Source organism: Malaya genurostris, chromosome 3 (assembly GCF_030247185.1).
Source record: "Malaya genurostris strain Urasoe2022 chromosome 3, Malgen_1.1, whole genome shotgun sequence".
Taxonomy (NCBI): Eukaryota; Metazoa; Arthropoda; class Insecta; order Diptera; family Culicidae; genus Malaya; species Malaya genurostris.
The window spans coordinates 154,179,313-154,196,321 of NC_080572.1; the positions used below are offsets into that span (position 1 = coordinate 154,179,313).

The 17,009-nt window shown below is 40.4% G+C and overlaps 1 protein-coding gene across 6 annotated transcripts in view; it reads left to right on the forward strand.

Moving 5' to 3' along the window:
• LOC131437439 (coiled-coil domain-containing protein AGAP005037) overlaps positions 1-17,009 on the forward strand; it is a 993,236-nt gene that overhangs the window by 808,284 nt on the left and 167,943 nt on the right. The window lies entirely within an intron of this gene.

Consider the following 17,009-nt stretch of genomic DNA (forward strand, 5'->3'; position numbering starts at 1 on the left):
AAACCTCTCGATTGATGGAAAAGTACACGAGACAACATATAGACAAATAAATATATCGCAGAAACACTTAATGAAAAAAAAAATAGATTCAACTGATAGAAAGAAGAAATATGATAATGGAAAAAAAAATTACGATGCACAAAGTTATGATAACGAAAAAAATATAAGAGAATATGATGCACAATGCGATTATTAAGAGAAAAAAAAATATATATATATATATATATAAATAACAATCATAGAATAGAAAAATGATTATACTAAAGGCACAGAGTCATGCAAAACGAATAGGAGTTTTTTTTTGGAGTCCCAAACTGTGTGTGTGCCCGAAAATAGTCGTCGCAGAAGGAAGGATGTCAGTAGCTTAGCCAAGCTACCTAATAGAACGAGAGGGTGTGATCGGATGCGGAGGCAAGTTGAAGACAAAGGGAACCGGGGAATCACCAAGACGTCAGAAGGAAGAACAGCAGAGCTGAAAAATCGAGGCCAAAAAAATTGCGGAAAAATTTAGCATGGAAGACGTAATAACAAACCGAAATAATGGCAACGTTACAAATTGCTACATCAACAAGTACAAATGATAACAAAACAAGAAGGAAGTAAATGCAGTCAACACAGTTAAAGATGACTTGCGCGGGTATGCAACAGCGTTACAAACTGCTACCCTATAATTTATTCAGTGAGCATCGTCAAAGCTCAACTGAGTACCATAAACCAATATATGAAAATCAAAGCTTATTAATACGTGAAAAAAATTAAACAGTTGGTTGTTTAAAAATACACTACGAAGAAGATAACCACGAAATCAAATGCAATGCATAAAAGTTGCTAGGAGCCTCAACACATTGTACCAAACGAGAAGCCAGGATGAGAAGCAACAATACAGAATACCAATATTACTGCTGACAGTAATCCCAATGATGTCCAAAATGCAACGGTCAATTTTCAACTATGCCCAATGAAGCGAGTACATAAGCAATGAGAAGCCCTAATACGTATCACCAACACAGAAGAACGAGCTATTAGGAACGAGAACGACACGGAACCCAGAGTCCGAGACTAGCAACCGTTCGATCACTCCCACAGATAAAGCAACAATAGAAGCATACCATGGAGCAGGATGGCGTCAGAGGAGAACACACACACACACACGGACCATCGTAAGGTTAGGAAATTTAACTAACGTATAGCCAACAACGAAAAATAAACCAATTGGCAATTGTAAATACGGAAATTTGTGATCCAGCTACCAACCTCAATGTTATAAACCAACGCATTCGACTTGATGTCTACCCTTCAGGTAACATCAAGCTCAGTAAGTAAGGGGGCATGCAGCGCCCTTAGCAAATTTTCCTTCGAATTTGCTAATATTGTAGAAAAAGTAGGAAATTGTGAAGGAAACTCTCATATCAGCGTAGCTGCAGCCTTCAAGTATAAAATTTGTTATTGAAGCGTGCACATTTGCGAGCATTAGTCATCGCAACGATGTTTAAGAAACTTTGTTATAAAACCATAGACAGTTCCGGGCATTAGTCAGCGCGGCAATGTTGTAAAAACAAAGTTATATTTTTTTACAGACACTGCCTCTGGCCTAGCGACAGTGGTTTCGGCTTTCGGTAGAACTTCGGGAGAAAGTCGGATGAACTTTCTACTTGAAATCACAAGCTCGGCTTGTACTAAAATCTTCGGGCTTCACCCGAAAGTAAATGTTAGGAGCTTAAAAACCCATAGTTGGGTAGAGTTAGGAGTCAGTTAAATTTTAACGAGTGCGCGGTAAATAGCCGTTGGTCTCGGGCGTCGGCCCGTAGACAAATTAGCAGTTAAATTTCAACGAGTGCGCGGAAAATATCCGTTGGTCTCGGGCGTCGGCCCGTAGACAAATTAGCAGTTAAATTTTAACGAGTGCGCGGTAAATAGCCGTTGGTCTCGGGCGTCGGCCCGTAGACAAATTAGCAGTTAAATTTCAACGAGTGCGCGGAAAATATCCGTTGGTCTCGGGCGTCGGCCCGTAGACAAATTAGCAGTTAAATTTTAACGAGTGCGCGGTAAATAGCCGTTGGTCTCGGGCGTCGGCCCGTAGACAAATTAGCAGTTCAATTTCAACGAGTGCGCGGAAAATATCCGTTAGTCTCGGGCGTCGGCCCGTAGACAAGTTAGTAGCTAGTTCAGTTCAGTTCGGAGTATAATACAGTAGCTATAGGAACATGTGTGCATTGTGAGACTTGAGTATCAAGTGACATCAAAATCAAGTGAGAAATATTGTTTATAATGGGATATAATAGATTTCGGAAGGCACCTAAAGAATTGAGTGAAAGATTGCTGTAATGAGTGAAGATTTAATAGTTTCATGTGCAGGTTTGATATTCACATGTAAAAAAAAAAAATAGTTAGACACAACCATTGTTCGTGTTAGGGTAGTGTTGATAATATATGACAACAAAAGTACGTGTTGAAGAATAACTTCTTTTATTAATGTAAACAAGTAAATGTGGAGACATATATCCGACGAGTTCACCATGAAGTGTTGTGAATAGTTGAAACTCAAAAAAGGTGAATTTCGTGATATTAATCTCAAATACGTGGATGAATCAATACAATGACATAAAAGAGAAACCGAATTGGAGAGTGTTACTCCGTATAGAACTGAAAGAAACATCCTCTTCGTTATTCCTCTTCCGCCACCGCTCGGCCGGAAGCATTGCACCTAATTGGCTCACGAGAGGCCACCGAAATTGGAGGCACGCGGGGATATCGTGTGCCATGTAATTTCCCATGTTGCGGTGTGTTTTGTTGCGGTTGGTAAGCATTTGATAAAGGGCATGGTTATTGGCACCTATAAAATTTGTATCGTTACCAAAACATGTGTGTGGGACGCCCTCACCTAGCCACAAAGCGTCTTAGAGCACACAGAATGGCAGATGTGGATAAATCTTACACTAGTTCAATGTGAATTACCTTCGTGCTGAAACACACGCACAGAACAATATATGTCCTTTTTGTAGTAGCTTTACAATTAGAGGATTTTTTAAATAACTGAATCAATCCCGGTGTGAGAAAATGGGTGAGTTGGCGTGACACGAGCATTCGGATGTATGGGTCGTGGATCAGTATAAACACAGCGATAGCAACAGCGAATTATACTACTTACAGATCTTCTTCCATCCATTGGTCAGTATGCGTTGCGATTCGAATTCGTCTAGGAAATTGCTCAACAGTTATGAGCATTACATGATCGTTTTGAAACATGCTTGCCATGCTTGGGAAGATAAAGCTCTTTTGCGAAGCATTCCTTCTGAACTGTCTGTACTATCTTTGCCCCATCTAACTCTCGAATTGAAAGTGTAATGGAAGTTGATCGTTTTCTAGATGATCAATATACTTTTACATACGCTTGAACCAATTTTCATAATTTTTTCCCACTCTATAACTGCTTCTTCAGGAGTATTGAATCGTTCTCCATGCAGTCTTGACGGTAGGAAACAAATGGAAATCGGTAGATGTAAAGCCAGAACTACACGGCGGGTGGCCCATCAATTCGACTTTCCGGGTGCTCAAATATTCGATAGCTTGAGCCGATGTGTGAGAGCTTGCATTATTGTGATGAAGAATGATTTTGCGTATTGCGTTAGTTTTCTTTATTTCATGAAATGGTGGCATAACAATCAAAATCCGGTAGCGATATGTCCACTCATACCGAAAAACGTGCTTTATCCACCTAGCAGTGAGATGATACCTTTTTTTTATCAATCCGCATGTGTTTTTTTGGCATGAATATTCATGGGTTTTTTTAGATCTCATGACATTATTTTTATGACCGTAGTTTTAAGCGGCAGTTTGAGATTTCAATCGTCAATCGGATCGAATTTTATTCTAAGCGTGTGACAATCGATAGAACATTCTATGAGATGTTGAAGTAAGCTCCATTTTAGAGTTTTTCGCCATTATTTTCACATTTTTTATGCATATCACCCTGTAATTCCGGAACCGAAAATTGAATCCAAGTGAAATTCTGAAATTCTGTATAGGATAAGACCTTTTCTATAAATCTAAGTTTCTGAAAATCGGTTCTGCCATCTCCGAGAAAAAAAAATACATTACATTCACATTTTTGGTGCATTATTTTCACATTTTTTATGCATATCACCTGTAATTCCGAAACCGGAAGTAGGATCCAAATGAAATTCAGGAACTTTATATGGGACCATAAGACCTTCCATTTGAATCTAAGCTTGTAAAAATCAGTCTAGCCATCTCAGAGAAAAGTGAGTGACATTATTTTCACATCTTTAATGCATTATTTTCATTTTTTTTGGTGCATATCACCCTGTAATTCCGGAACCGGAAGGTGGATTCAAATGAGATTCAGGAACTTCATATAGGGCCGTGAGATCTATCATTTGAATTTTAGTTTGTGAAAATCGGTTTAGCCAACTCTGAGAAAGTGATATTATTTTCACATTTCTGGTGCATATCACCCTATAATTCGGGAACCGAAAGCCGGATCGAAATGAAATTCAGAAACATGGTATGGGACCATAAGACCTTTTATATAAATCTAAGTTTGTGGAAATCGGTTCTGCCATCTTCGAGAAAAGTGAGTGATATTAATTCCGGAACCGGAAGTCGGATCCAAATGAAATTCAGGAACTTTATATGGGGCCATGAGACCTTCCATATGAATCTAAGTTTGTGAAAATCGGTTTAGCCATCTCCGAGAACAGTGAGTAACATTATTTTCACATTTTTATGCATTATTTCTCTTTTTGATGCATATCACCCTGTAATTCCGGAACTGGAAGTTGGATCCTAATGAATTTCAGGAAGTTTATATAGGACCGTGAGACCTTTCATTCGAATTTAAGTTTGTGAAAACTGGTTAAGCCGTCTCTGAGAAATGTGAGTGATATTATTTTCACATTTTTGGTGCATATCACTTTATAATTCGTGAACCGGAAGCCGCTTAAAAATGAAATTCAGGAACTTTATATGGCACCGTGAGACCTTTCATTTGAATCTAAGTTTGTGAAAATTGGTTAAGCCATCTCCGAGAAAAGTGAGTGACATTATTTTCACATTTTTGGTGCATATAACCCTGTAATTTCGGAACCGAATGTCGGATTCAAATGAAATTCAGGAACTGCGTATGGGACCGTGAATCTTTTCATTTGAATCTAAGTCTGTGGACACACACATACACACACAGACATTTGCTAAGCTCGTCGAGCTGAGCACAATGGTATATGACATTCGGCTCCGGGCCTCGATTCAAAAGTCGGTTTTTGCAGTGATTGTATAACCTTTTTTTTGCAAAATCATCACAAATCCATGCATACAACACAAATGTATGTGGATAGCTTATTTTGGAAACAACACAAATGTATGTGGATAGCTTATATGATGAGATCTTCGAACGATAAACGATTTCATCTGTTTGTGATACCTGTTAACCTCTGCTGTAGGGCCGTCCAAGCCGGTGCGACACGAGTACAGGTACTAAATGTGTGGCAAAGGGTCCCTTCCGTTTGATTTCCACAGTGTGTGCAGAATTCATCTGGAGTACGGTGCATAACGAACAACAGTTTGCGGTGCTCGATCTTCTCGTTTACTAACAGATACAGTTCCGATCGTTGCGATGAGGAGAGCTGTTTCAAAGCTATGTTTTACCTAGTGCGTGGCCAGTCGTTTATAGAATTATTTCGTTCCACTCTTGGCAGATCGGTTTGCATAACGGAATGTAGTTGAATTAGATCGGCGGACGGGTTTTGTTGGAGTTGATGAGAAATTTGGGATTTATTTGAAAGGATTTGTTTGAGGTCAGGAAGATCTGTTGGAATTGTTGAACTGGGATTTTCGTGGCGAATGAAGGATTTATAGTAGGGTAGGGAATCGATCTCACGAAAATGCCGGTTAACTTCTAGTTGTTTGCACTTCAGCGCTGGTAGTTGCATTTTCAGTCCATTTTCCCCTTTGTTGCGGGTCAACTACATCATTGGGACGCGGGCTATCATTCCTTTACATAGAAAGGTTCCCATCGTTGATATCATTTAAGCCGTGTGTACTACAAGTGGTGATAGTATCGATGACATGTACCATGTCCTTGATGTACCGAACGTATTCAGCAGGATAACTTTTTGAAGAAGTGTCAGCTGCCGTTGAGGGTGCAACCACATGAGTTGAGCGAATTCTCCTGCTATCGCATTCCAGTTCATTTTCGTCATCATCCGTATAGAATTAACGAACACAACACCCAGGATTTTCACCACATCCGTTGTTTGTATCCACGTAGTTCTGATGCCTTATTCTTCCCAGTCTCCAACCTTACCAGAAGTTGATTTCCGCTGGGTGAGTTGAGTACCGGCAGCTATCTCGAAACGCGTGATCAACGCTCTCATCGCATCGGCGAAAATCAGCTATTCGCGCTTTCAAAGCAAGAGTGGTTTGGAAGATGTTTCGATCAGAATTCGAACATTTCTGTTCGTCACTCAGAATGCGGTGAGTCTTCACCACTTGCTCTAGACGGGCTTTCATGATGCGAGAGAACAATTTGTAATCGCTTTTAAGGAGCGAGATCGGGCGATACGATCGGATTGTGTTGTCTCCTTCTCTCTTTTTAACCAAAACGATGATGCCCTCTACGAAGGCATTGGGTAGATTTCCAGTGAGCGCTTCGTTTAGGTAAAGATTTAACTTTCGATAGATGACGTCGAACATGCGTTGGATTACCAGGAGATTTTCTGCGTGCACTAGTACGTATTCCTGCTAGAATTTCTGCTGTGGTAATCTAGTTTGTACATGCCTCATTCAGTGGGTCGTTGGGTGGAATCACAGACAAAGTCATTTGAGCTCTCGTGATTTGTTTCTTGCCCGTAGAGACATCAGAAGTAGTCTGTTATGTGCGACTCGATGGCACGTGGATCCTGGAGTTTTTTTCCTTCGCCTCTCTTTCTGTTGGAAAACCGTTATAGGTTCCCCCGCTACGTACGTTTCATTGATTCTTTCAAATGGTTAATGGAGGGTAACATTCCTGGATTTTGAGACTATCCGTCGCACGCTAACCGTAGCTCAGCATATAATCCCTGGTGTTGACTGTGAAAATCTTCGAAAACTTCATGAGATTTTAATTTGAAAAAACATTTTATCTTGGGCTTAGCGTATGTCAGCCACCATTCCACCCATGAATGGTAGTTTCTGCGCTGTCGAGTCCAGTACTGCCATTTGTACTGAAACTCCGTAACATTTTCATCGGTTAGTAGATGGAGTTACAGTGACCTAAACCACGACCGTGTTCGTGTCCTAGTGAGGGAATGCAAAGTCTAAGTGTAAGAGCTTTATGGTCAGTAAATGAACAGTCGTGTATGTTTACTGTTCGCAGGTTGTCGAGAAGTCCACTGTTGACATACATGCGATCGATACGAGAACGGGCATTCCTTTTGATGTACGTAAAACCAGCATCGCGCTGGCATAACTTTTCCCTAACATCGTGTAGTTGAAGTAGAAGAGCAGAACTGAGATTCGGGCTGTTCGAGTCGCTGTTTCGAAGCACGCAGTTGAAGTCGCCCGCTAAAAACACGTGTTCTGTGCGATACCGGAGGTAATACGTCAACGTTCCATTGAAAATTTTAATTCGTAGTTTTTGCAACAGTACCACCAATCTTTGCGGAAGCACGCATGGAAAAATTACACTTGCTGTAGGTTGGCTGCTGATAGGTGTTGTTGCACCAGTCGATTTAGCCAGTTCGGGAAACGTTTCGGACGTTAGGGGGATGGTGTCGAGTTTCTTGCAACGGCCAGTCGCTTATTGACCGATTTTGTAGCATTTGGCTTTTTCAGCTGCTGTCGTGACACATTTTGGTTTGCAACGATAACGTAGTTCTTTTAAACGAGCAGTTTTTCGTTTTGAACACAAGATATGTCTGTGTGTGACTGTTCCTTGCATTGTCGGCAGGATTGTAGCTGCCCCTTGTACACAACGTACGCTTGCTTCCATCGATCGCAACCCACGAGTCTATGTTCCGTGTCAGGATCATCCGAACAGACACAGAGGTCATGTACCTTCACTTCGACACTTCCATCCTCCAATGTTATACGGAGCTTGTACTTCTTCCCCTCTATCTCTACCTCATGCTTTTCGTCGTGTTTGTCGACCACTTTTTGTGCTAACTCTATGTCACTTACCTTCACGAAAGCACACGCTCCACCTCGGTGACTGCAGTCTCATGACATCTGCCTTCTACAAGGCAAGCACTGTACGGCAGGACCCCTTGCACTTTTTCGAAAGATGGCTTGATGAGGAAGGCCGAATAATCTATCTTGAAAGAGTTTTCACACTTCATCACGGAGACCGCTACCGCGACGCGGCACAATCGAAACGAGTTTGGGAAAACACACGAGTGTGTTTCATTTTCAGTTTGACTCTCGGATAGCGCAATCAGGTAAAACGTCCGTTCGGTATCAAGAGAAACCGATGTATATACACCTCCCAAAGCAATATTGAACAAGATACAAGATAGGCTCGTTTTAAAGCTACTATTGGACCATTGATTAAGTTCGAATGTTCGAATATATATATATATATATATATATATATATATATATATATATATATATATATATATATATATATATATATATATATATATATATATATATATATATATATATATATATATATATATATATATATTTTTTTTTTTTTTTTTTTTTTTTGAAAGATGATTAGTACGACCGTTAAATATTTTGCATGAATTATGGTTTCGGCTTTAGCGGTCTGTTAAAAAAGAACGGCTGTTATATACTGCCCGACGTTTCGACCACTGGTTATGGTCTTTATCAAGGAAAACTGTAAGTTTATTGGTTATAAAAGATATTACAAAAACATTAAAAAACTCACTATCTTATCGTTCCTCGTCTAAAAATCGTATGCCCACGAACGGTTGTTTTTCATAATATCAAAGCTTCTTTCGTCACTTTTCTAAAATATACAAAAACATATGTGCGATCACAAAAACCTATTAATTTATAATCATTAAAATATTTTAATTAAACTGATTTCTTACATTGCACTAATAACGTTTGTTTTAAACATTAGCCTGTTTTACCACTATGCACTACCTAACGTCACTTTCAAAGATGGTGGGTAAATGAGGAGATGGTGCTGAATTCAGTGAACTTATTTGCGTGACTGAGCTTGAGCGAGAATAGTGAGATGATAATTTATCATTCTGTTGTGCTTTTAATCTAGCGATCTTAGAGTGGGTAGTTTTAACTGTGTGGAGTACGCCTGCGTATGTACTACTTAAACCGTCTATGTCTATGCGGTGATTGATAGTGTTAGGAGTGTTTACAATATGACACATTTCTAGTATGGGTACAGAAGTGGATTTGAAACTACGATCTATGATTTTAGTCTGACTTAAATCAAAATTATGTTGGTACCGTATGACATGATATACCAGTGCGGTTTTTTCTTTTAATTTTGCTATTTCGCTATCTATGTCTCCAGGTCTGTTTGACATTAGTTTTAAGTATTTGGTTATATTTGATTTATGTCCACTGAGGCGTACTTTTAGTTGATTTGAAGTCATTCCTATGTAACATTTATTGCATGTGTTGCACGGAATGCTATAGATGACACGTGCCTGTTGGAGTGTAGGAACTGGATCTTTGGTCGTAGGTAAATATTTATTTGTTGTATGGATGGTTTTAGGTGCGAGTTTGATGAACGGATAGTCTTTTTTCAAATATGTTGATATTGCTGTTGTGAGTTGATTGATATGTGGTATGGATCTATATATGGTACTTCGTTGATCAGTGCTGGAATAGCTGGATATTGTTGGTTGTGTGGTTATATCGGAGTTAGCAGGAAGGTTTTCATTTAATGAACTGATGATTTGACTATTGTTTTTTGGTGTAGTGGTTGATGATGATTTTTTGCGAATAATAAACCGTTTGATAAATAAAATTCGCAAAAAATCATCATCAACCACTACTCCAAAAAACAATAGTCAAATCATCAGTTCATTAAATGAAAACCTTCCTGCTAACTCCGATATAACCACACAACATTATTATTATTATTATTATTATTATTATTAATAATATTAATATTATTATTATTATTAATAATATTATTATTATTATTATTATTATTATTATTATTATTATTATCATTATTATTATTATTATTATTACGCCTGCGTATGTAGTACTTAAACCGTCTATGTCTGTGCGGCGATTGATAGTGTTAGGAGTGTTTACAATATGACACATTTCTAGTATGGGTAAAGAAGTGGATTTGAAACTACGATCTATGATTTTAGTCTGACTTTAATCAAAATTATGTTGGTACCGTATGACATGATCTACCAGTGCGGTTTTTTCTTTTAATTTTATGTTATTATTATTATTATTATTATTATTATTAATATTATTATTATTATTATTATTATTATTATTATTATTATTATTATTATTATTATTATTATTATTATTATTATTATTATTATTATTATTATTATTATTATTATTATTATTAATATTATTATTTTTATTATTATTATTATTGTTTACGTTTAGTGTACAGAGGGAAACGAAAACTGTTATACGCGTAGTAATCCTCTTCAAGTAGTATAGGTAGGATGAATTCAGAATAAGCCGCTATGCGCAAGATTCAAGAAGTGTACATCGCAAGGTAGAATAATTGCCTAATACACTGTACCGTTTTCGTACCTACATGGTCGGTTATGTTGTAGCGATTTAGATTCAATTTTGCCTTCATTGCGGTCGGTCACCAAATACGACACTAGTTAAATTGTAAAGTTATATTAGAAGTCTAGTTAAGTGAAATAAATAAGTAACGAAATAGCAACAAATATAGAATTAATTAGTAATAAACAGTGTTTGGAGTGAAGTGGAGTGTTTTACTTACCAGTATCGCTGCCGTGATTCTTACTGGGAGCTGCTTATGCTGGTACCTGCAGGAAAAAAATGGCCAAAACGAAATTGGAAGAAAAACAACTATCAGCTGTTCGAGGACGTGGATATTGTCTGGAACACTATTTCGGAAAGGACACAACATTGGTGCCGTGACCAGGATCAGTGTTCCGGAACCGACGCGGCGTCAGTTGGAACCATTTTGAAGGTATTGTAAAGGATCGTCGCCATTGCAAGCAGTTCAACTATTCGAAACGCTTCGTCGCCAACACTGCTAATTTGTGTATGCTGCTGGGGCAGCCATTACACCAAACTTGGAGTAGAAAGAAAGCAAAATTTGGATTCAAGGCCTTTTTGACAGGCTCATACGGTGAGTACCTGTCCAAATATTACACTTTCGCTTTTTTTTCTACCGGATCTTTCGTTTTTGGGATTTATTTCACTTAATACAATGGAATATTGGTGATCAACATAATTCGGTGGGAGAAGGCATACGGGACGGATTCGTTCATTTTCGTTGAATAAGGAGTTTTCGGATGGACTGACAGACGGATAGTACGGACGTTATCAAAGGATTTCTGCGTCAAGTGGTGAACCTGCTAATATTGTACAAGGCAATTTTAGACAGGTACCAGGTGAGTACCTGTCCAAATATCTACGCGTAGGTGAAAGGTGCTTCTCTTGTGTGCATTTTTCAGACGGTTCGTTTCGTGCGATTTTGATTCGGTGCTGAATAAATTTGGAGGAAATTCGTTAGCGAGTTTAGCTTCCCTGAGGAAATTTATTATACAAGGCCTGATTGACAGGCTCACAAGGTGAGTACCTGTCCATTCTCAATAAAATTTCCAAAGGAAGGTACTTTGCTTGGTATTGGTTCTCAGTTAGACCCCGCTCGCATTGGTTGATATGGGGAAGAAACTGACGATGAAGATCCATAAACGAGATGGCATCATCGACTTTCTTGAACGCACGGAGAAGTTCCTGAAAAGCGGAGATGAATTAGATGAGGACCAAATCAAGTTCCGGCTAGAGAAATTGGAACTTAAATGGAACGAATTCGACGAGGTGCAGTCGGAAATCGAAGGCTCCGGACGATCCGGACAGGTTGCGATGCAAAATATACAACCAAACGAGTCGTTTGATTCGACTGGCGTGCATTCGTACGTTAGATTACCGCAAATAAATTTACCTGAATTCGATGGCAATTATGAAAAATGGCTTCCATTTCATGATACGTTCAGAGCCCTGATTGATTCGTCTCCACAATTAAGTAATATTCAAAAATTTCATTATTTGCGGGCTTCTCTTAAGGGTGATGCACTTAGACTGGTTGATTCTTTTCCGATGAGCGATGCGAACTACAGGGTTGCTTGGGATGCCTTTGTTTCACGATTCTCTAACCGTTATCTGCTCAAAAAGCGCCACTTGAATGCGTTGTTCGAGTATCCGAGAATGAAGAAGGCATCGGCGGCTGGAATACTCGATTTGATTGACTGTTTCGAACAAAATACGCAGATTTTGAACCAACTTGGAGAAACAACGAGTGGCTGGGGAGCAATGTTGACGCATTTGATGGTTTCGAAACTCAGTGAAACGATTCAGGTACAGTGGGAGGAGCACGTTTCACAGAAGGATGAGCCAAGTTTTAAGATGCTGGTTACTTTCTTGAAAACGCAGACTCGGATTTTGGATGCAGTATTTGTGGATCAGCGAATCTTTAGTACAAGTGTGACATCTTCGGCTGTTGGTAGCAAATCCCATCCAACGAAACTTTCGGTCAACTCGGCGACAGAAACTAGCGGTCCCAATTGTATAGCATGCAGCGAGCAACATTTTCTTTCACGTTGTCCTTCATTCAACAAGCTGCCGGTTGATAAGCGACTACAGCTGACCAATTCCAAAAGGTTTTGCAGTAATTGTGCTTTCAGAAAATTCACAACGGTCTCAGGAGGAAAAAGATTGCGAAGCGCACTTTCAGCATACTATCACACGAGACGATACGGGGCGGTATATGGCAAGATATCCAAAGCGAGCTGGTTTTTACGAGATAATTGGTGATTCGAAGGAGATGGCTCGGCGAAGATTTCTGCAAATCGAAAGACGGCTTGAAAAGAACGCCAATCTACGCAACCACTACAACGCTTTCATGCAGGAATACATCGATTTAGGGCACATGAAAGCAGTGGGAATGGTGGACGAGATTCCGAAGACAGAAAAAACGGTTTGCTACCTCCCTCATCATCCTGTGTTTAAGGAATCCAGCTCGACAACGAAAGTGCGAGTAGTTTTTGATGGATCTGCCAAGACTTCGAGCAATTATTCGTTAAACGAGATACTTCTTACCGGACCGGTAATTCAGGATGATCTTTTCGATCTAATGCTTCGTTTCCGTAAGAACGCTGTGGCGTTAGTTGCAGACGTAGAGAAGATGTATCGACAGATTCGTATACACCAGGAAGATACTCCTCTACAGCGAATCTTGTGGCGTTTTGATCCAAGAGATCCGGTTCAAATCTACGAGCTCCAAACGGTCACGTACGGTTTAGCCCCATCATCTTTCCTCGCCCCTAGAGTTCTGCAGTAGCTGTCGATGGACTATCAAGCCAAATACAGCAAGGGTTCGTTGGCAGTATCAGAGGACTTTTACATGGACGATCTTCTCTCCGGTGCTGATACTGTTGAAAACGCACGAAAACTGCGTGATGAAGTCCAAGCACTATTAGCAGAAGGCGGTTTTCAGCTACGCAAATGGAGTTCAAATCGAAGTGAGTTACTGCAGGATCTACCATCTGAAGTATTGGGCGTAGCGGATACATTACGTTTGAGCCGGAGCAGAAAATAAAGACACTAGGAGTAGTATGGGGCCCACAGCTGGATCAGCTTTGTATCGAAGTACAGCCGATAGAAGCTGATACGCAGTGGACGAAACGGAAAATTTTCTCGGCGATAGCAAAGCTCTACGATCCGTTGGGACTCGTGTCACCTGTTGTAGCGTGGGCAAAAATGCGACTGCAACATCTTTGGTTAGCTTCTATTGGCTGGGATGATCCAGTGCTGCCGGAAATTGAGTCAAAATGGACGAAATTCTACTCGCCGCTTCCCTTACTACAAAGCTTCAGGGTTACACGGTTCATATGGTTGCCTGATAGGTCAACAGTCCAGTTTCACGTCTTCTGCGACGCGTCAGAAGTTGGATACGGTGCATGCATTTACGCTTGGTCGATCAGCTTGGAAGGTCATGTGAAAGTGGAATTAATCGCATCGAAATCGCGCGTAGCGCCACTGAAACGTATTTCGTTACCTCTGTTGGAAGTATGTTCCGCATTGCTCGCTGCTAAGCTGTATTCAAAAATCTCCGCAGCACTAAGAATGGAAGGTAAACCATGTTGGTTTTGGTAAGATTCAATGGTGACGCTGCATTGGATACGCGCGCCACCCAATACTTGGCAAACATTCATTGGTAACCGCACTTCTGAGATTCAGTTACATACCCACGGTCATAACTGACGTCATGTCATGGGATCCGATAACCCTGCGGATCAAATCTCACGCGGTGCATTACCCAATGACTTTATCAACAGCATGAACTGGCTACATGGTCCAGCATGGCTTCTAGACGATGAACATTGGCCCTACAACGCTACATTGGATACCCCATCCGAAGAATTATTGGAGCGGAGAAAAACGGTAGCAGTAGCACAAAACGTTTGTCAACCGGATTCTTTCTTTGAGCGATACTCATCCTTCCTGCGTCTAGTTCGTGTTACCGCATACATACTACGCTTTGTGAACCGTTGCCGATCAAAAAACAATCGCACTACAGAATCGTTTCTCAGTACGAATGAATTAAACGAAGCCAAGCAAGGGCTAGCGAAAGGTGTACAGCACAAGGAATTTGCACAGGAACTGAAGGATTTGAAACAAGGAAAACCCGTATCACGTCAGTCATCGTTAAAGCTACTACGTTCGTTTCTCGATGAAAAGGGAATAATTCGCCTTTGGGGTCGAATACAACAAACCGACGAAAGCTACCAAACCAAGCATCCCATAGCCTTAACAAGCAAACATCCATTATCTCGTCTCATCGCAGTGCATTTTCATACCCAGAGTTTTCATTCTGGTCCTCGTATGACGTTAGCCGCTATACGTCAAGAGGTTCGGCCTGTAAGAGGCAGAGAATTGGTAAATTTCGTTTGCCGCAACTGTCATAACTGCTTCCGTTACAACCCTGTTCGTATAGCCCAACCTCAAGGTAGATTACCAAAAGCCAGAATAGTTCCAAGTCGCCCATTTACTATAACTGGTGTGGATTATTGTGGACCAGTCTATCTTAAACCCACCCACCGGCGTGCCGCCTCACGAAAAGCATTCATCGCTGTCGTTGTATGCTTCGTCACAAAAGCGGTGCATCTCGAAATTGTGTGTGATCTGTCTACAGATGCCTTCCTAGCAGCATTATGTCGTTATATCGCCCGTCGAGAAATGCCCACTGGAATTCACTCGAATAACGGCACGAACTTCCAAGGAGCAAAGAACAAAATCACCGAACTGTACAGTATTCTCAACAGCAAGCGTAACCAAGAGATTATTGCTAACGAATGCACCAATCGTGGAATAATTTGGCGTTTCATACCTTCAAAAGCACCGAACTTCGGAGGGCTGTGGGAAGCAGCTGTAAAAACAGCCAAAAGTTCACTCATTAAAACGATCGGAAACACTAAATTAAGTTTCGAAGATTTCACAACAATTCTCACACAAATTGAGGGAAATATGAATACCCGTCCGCTCACCCCACTTTCCGAAGACCCCACTTAACTGGATGTCTTAACTCCGGGTCATTTTCTTACCGGAACATCGCTCGGGTGTTTACCAGATCCCGATTATTCCAACCGTCGACGCCATTATCAACTATTGCAAAGTTTAATCCAACATCACTGGACACGATGGCGGAAGGAGTATCTCACGGAACTAAATAATCAACGCAAATCAACCACATCTCCCGTTGACATCGGCGTTGGACAAATCGTGTTACTACTGGACGAAAACAAACCATCTAATTTGTGGCCACTCGCCAAGGTCGAAAAAATTTCACCAGGTGATGATGACGTCGTTCGTGTTGTCACCATCCGAACCTAAAGTGGAGTGTACACACCTCCAGCATCAAAAATATGTCCCTTACCGTTCAACCGAGAGATCAGCACCATCACAGTATGAACCAGAGCAACAACCATAACTAAAATGAGCAAACAATTAATATGTTTTTTATATATATAATGTATTTCTCAAAATAATTGAACCAATCGTTGGTAAATTTGCAAAACACAAATTTATGTGGCCGGCAATGTTTACGTTCAGTGTACAGAGGGAAACGAAAACTGTTATACGCGTAGCAATCCTCTTCAAGCAGTATAGGTAGGATGAATTCAGATTAAGCCGCTATGCGCAAGATTCAAGAAGTGTACATCGCAAGGTAGAATAATTGCCTAATACACTGTACCGTTTTCGTACCTACATGGTCGGTTATGTTGTAGCGATTTAGATTCAATAGCAACAGCAACAGCCGCACACGCGCTCGTTATCTTTTTGGTATTTTTGGTGGTTTTTTAACAGTTGTTACTTAACAAAGTGATAATTTAAATAGTACAGTGTCAGTTCACGCGGCAACTGTGAAAACGCGTTGAAAATCGGCGGTTTGGTGGCCGAAAACGGCGAAGAACAGTATTTCGCACATAGTCAATAGCAGCAAAACAAACGCGCATCATAGTGGTGGATATTTTGTGGACCATTGTTTCACTATTAGCCTTATTGAAGTGCAAAACTTAGTTCTACTGCGGCCGATACACGCGAGAATTGCAAAACCCGGTGAAAATCGGGGACTGGTGGCCGAAAACGGCGAAGAATAGTGTTTCGCATTAGGTTCGAAGCATAGTTTACAGCAGCAAAATAAACCCGCGCCATTAGTGTTCGCCGGTCGGATCATTCATTTGCTTTGTCAAGGATCTTTGTCGACATCCCGACTAACAAGCGATAACGGGAAGTAAAAAAAAACAAATTTGGTTTTGTGAAAAAAGTCTATA